We start from the raw sequence: 4,562 nt of genomic DNA, 5'->3' as shown, positions 1-4,562 counted from the left end.
TATCAATATTATATCTCATAAAATGTCTCTCATTTATAAAATGTAATAATTTGGTTGTTTAAATTGTTGGGGAAACTGAGTGTTTGTCAAAGGATTAGATTCTGGCTTTTCAAACTTTCTAATTATCAGTTTGGCCAAGTGAGTGGGTGATTTCATAGTGAACTGAGATTCTGTTTTGTAGGAAGTTAGTTTTTGAGAGTAAGAGAAATTAGACAGAAAGGAGAATGGCATAGTGTAAAGAAAGAATCTTGTGTGATAAATTTTGTCCTGAAAAAGAATGGTTGTGTAAGAAAGTGAAAGACAAGGAAAGTTAAAGAAAGTTTAGAACGTCTGAAGATTATCTGTGCAGGTTAAGTGAAACTCATAAAAGAGAACTTGTGAAAGAATTTATATGTGATCCAGTTGACTATGTATTTTCTTTAAAATTTTTCAGCATGTAATCTTATTTGAACCAATGTTTTAAGCCTATTGATATTTGACAAACCTTCCAAAATCGAAACTCTAAATTTGGGGATTAATGCCCATAGTGCAGTGGTTGCAGTGCTGGCCGCATGCACTAAGGCTGGCAGGTTGGAACTCGGTCCAGAAAATAAAAAGCACAACTCCAAATTTGGTATTTTTGAAATATTAAGACCACTAAAAGGCATAGAAAAACAAATTGAACTTATTTGGTTTATTAAAAATATATAGGAAACATTGTCAAATATGAAATGGTGATTAATTTTGTATCAGTTATATATATATATATATATATATAACACATATATATATATAACATATATATATATATATATATGTTTCAATATTATAAAGCATTGGTCTGTCCTAACATTTAAGACATTGGTCTGTCCTAAAGTGTAAGGCATTGGTCTGTCCTAACACTTATTGTCAGTAATAATTTTAATTCATCTAAAAAAGAAAGTGTTTTTTTTTTTTTATGTAACTGGCTGAGTCCAAAGTTTGTCCTAAAAAGAAAAAAAAAATATTAAGAGAGGCTGACAAATTCTCTCAAATTCAAATTCTTGATGTCTTTGGAAATTGAGTACCTTTAGGCTAAAAGCAGATTTTTAGAAGTTTCATGGGAAAGTTAACATGTCTACGAGTATTGCTAACCTAAATTCAAACAGAACAGAAATCAGTTACGTGAAACTAGGCTAGTTTGTTATGGCTTTTTGTTTGATATTGTTGGTTCTTTCTGTGTTCTGTTTTCCAGAAGTCAAGAAAATAATTCTCTGCTTTTTGAGCTATTTGTAGCTTTTCAAGCAATATATGTACTTATGAGCAGAGTTTGAAACATGTATTTTTCTCTCTCCTTGATTTCTCCAGAATTTGAAAGCCATTTGTAAGTATTCTTAATTTCTTTCTTTCTTTTTTTTGAGACGGAGCCTCAAGCTATCCCCCTGGGTACAGTGCCATGGCGTCACAGCTCACAGCAACCTCCAACTCCTGGGCTCAAGTGAGTCTCCTGCCTCAGCCTCCCAAGTAGCTGGGACTACAGGTGCCCACCACAACGCCTGGCCATTTTTTGGTTGCAGCCATCATTGTTGTTTGGCGGGCCTGGGCTGGGGATTCGAACCCACCACCTTAGGTGTATGTGGCTGGTGCCTTAGCTGCTTGAGCCACAGGCGCCGAGCCAGTATTCTTAATTTCTGACAATACAATTATTTACATAAGTTCAATAAGAATCTGTTTTGTTCTATAGGACATGATGAAGGCACTGATATTTTTCTAAGGCTTGGGCTGGAATAGCATTTCCAGAGGTATCCAGACTGTGTTAAAGAATTAAGGTTAACTTTATAAGACCAATAAAAAAAGCCCTTTGGGAACTGGCCAGATACCCATTAGTAACCTTTCCTGTGGTAAGTAATGAAGGTCACTTGCTGACAGGTCTGGGAATTGAAAGGTGCTTGGAGACCTCAAGAGAAGAGGAATTTACCCAATGCATACAGGTAGTGAATGGAACAGATGAAGACCTGGGCTCATGAAAGGCTTTTGAGAAAGTCCATCCTGAAAAATTCCTTATAAAAGGTTCCAGCAAAGCCAAAGAGACTAGATGGCTAATAATAATTCTTACTGCGCTTTATGCAAATAATCAGTATACTGAAGGTACAGTTTATTTTGGCAACTGAGTTAGTTCTGCTACAATTTGTCTTTAATAAAGAGAGAAATTGGAGAGAGAGAAAAATAATTCAAAGGAAAAAAGAGGCTGTGGCCCACCTGTTTTAGATCCCAGCCTTGTCTGTACTGTCAACTCATAAAATGAGTCATAACTGTTTTATTAAATTTAACTGACTAATTTGACTAAGAGACTGGCCAAAGAGTGTGGTGTGAATGTGCGTCTCGGAAGGGAGACCTTGGGTAGAAATGGGGAAAAAGCAAAAGAAACCCACCCCATTAGCTACTATGTTGAAGAACTTTAAGAAGGGATTTGTAGGTGACTATGGGGTGACTCTGTCGCCAAGAAAGCTAAGGAGTCTTTGTGAGCAGGAATGGCCCCCTTTGGGATTGAATGGCTGTCAGAGGGAAGTTTAGAGAGATCTCTAGTGTCTGAGGTACGGCATAGAGTTACTGGAAAGAGGGGTCACACTGAGCAGTTCCGTATATAGATACCTGGCTACAGCTAGCAGTGAATCATGCCTTGGGAGGAGTGGAGGCTGTGACTTATACAGGGGAAGGACTGAGGCCCGAACTAGCCTAGCAGTGGTCGTGGGTCTGGGCAAAAGATAACCCCCCAGGGCTGTGCTCAAGGTACAGACTGCCTATTGAGACATCTAGAGGTATGTGGCTATAAAGTTTCTAAGTGAAAGGCCCAGATCTGCCAGTGGCAAGTACCTTATCTGGGATTTATTATCCAGCAGGGAGGGAAGAATCTAGGCATGGAGAGGCGGCAAGTCATTAGTCACCTCCCCATCCCCACAAGCCGAAAGCAAGTTGGGGAATTCCTAGGTGCAGTCAGTTTCTGTCATCTTTGGATCCCCAACTTTGCCATCTTGGCTAGACCTCTGTATGAGGCAACTGAAAGAGATGAAGGAAAGCCCTTAGAGTGGAGATGAGAACAGGAACGTGCCCTCTCCCAGCTAAAGATGAGGCTAATGACTGCCTCTGCACTGGGACTGCCAGACCTAACCAAGCCCTTCACTTTGTATGTCTCAGAGAGAGATCAGATGGCTGTGGGTGTGTTAACCCAGCTGGTTGGGTCCTGGCCAAGGCCTGTAGCCTACCTCTCTAAGCAGTTAGATGGAGTGGCAAAAGGATGGCCACTCTGCTTATGAGCTCTAGCTGCTCCTGCTTTCTTTGTGCAAGAAGTCGATAAGCTGACTCTAGGGAAGGATCTCAGAGTAAAATTACACCACTTTGTGGTCACTTTAATGGACATTAAAGGACATTTTTGACTCTCTAATATAAGAACACCTTGGACCCAGCCACACTCCTTCCAGCCAGTGGAAGAAAGACGGAACATGACTGTATAGAAGTTACAGATAATGTGTACTCAGACCTGATTTGCGTGACCAGCCTTGGACAGATGCAGACTGGGACTTATATGTTGATGGAAGCAGTTATGTGATGGCACAAGGTGTTGTGAGTGGCTCCCCTCCTCCCCTCTTGTCCTGTGGGTTCCAGAGCTCTCACCTATCTCCTCCTGGAAGGAGAAGAAATGGTTAACAGCAGAGAGGAGCCAGGAAGCAGACAGAGGATGGATAAAGATGCCAGACAGACGAGTAACAGTCCCCCAGATTCTAAGCACCAACATAGTGACAGGAATATTTGATGAAGTTGCTGGGCAAGTACTTCTACATCTCCCACCTAGAAGCCCTGGCCAAAACTGTCAGTCTACAGTATGTCACCTGCAAGCAGTTCAATGCCAAGGACTGATGGTATCCCCAGGAATCCAGCCGTATGGAGCAACACCCTTTGAGGACTTCCAGGTAGACTTTACTGAAATGCCCAGGTTTAGAGGGAACAAGTACTTGCTGGTGATAATCTATCAGACTTGGAATAGGTAAAAGCCTTCCCCACCAGGATAAAAAGGACTCCTGAATTAGCAAAAGTATTGTCCAGAGAAATCGTACCATGGGTTAGCTTGCCACTGTAGTTTAAATTTGACAATGGGCTAGCCTTCTTAACAGAACTAGTGAAAATAATGAGCTAAAGCTTTGAATAACTTTTGTAGGCCTCAAAGCTTAGACAAGGTAAAGTGTATGGACAGGACCAAAAGAGCAGAAATTGGTAAACTCTGCCAGGAAGCAAAGCTGAATTAGATATAGGCCTTGCCACTGGTATAGTTCAAAGAAGCCTCTGTCGATTCTCTGCAATTTAGCAGGAACTCCTAAAAGAACTGGGAAAGACTGAACCGAAAAGACAAAATCCCTAGAAAGAGTAGCAAGGTAAGTCTCCACTGGGGTAATTAACCATGTTCTGTTTGGTCTTTTGTGTCTGTACATCTTTTCTCTCTGGAGGATTAAGGGGATCAAGTCTAGGTCTAGAACTGGTCTCCCTGAAACCAAGGTAGAAAGGACTTTCCACCATCATCCTGACCACATGCACAGCAGTGAAGGTGGAAG

This window comes from Otolemur garnettii, unplaced genomic scaffold (genome assembly GCF_000181295.1).
Source record: "Otolemur garnettii isolate 467f Iridium unplaced genomic scaffold, OtoGar3 scaffold00239, whole genome shotgun sequence".
Lineage (NCBI taxonomy): Eukaryota > Metazoa > Chordata > Mammalia > Primates > Galagidae > Otolemur > Otolemur garnettii.
The sequence above is the reverse complement of the archived record's forward strand: the minus strand, read 5'-3'. Positions refer to the sequence as shown.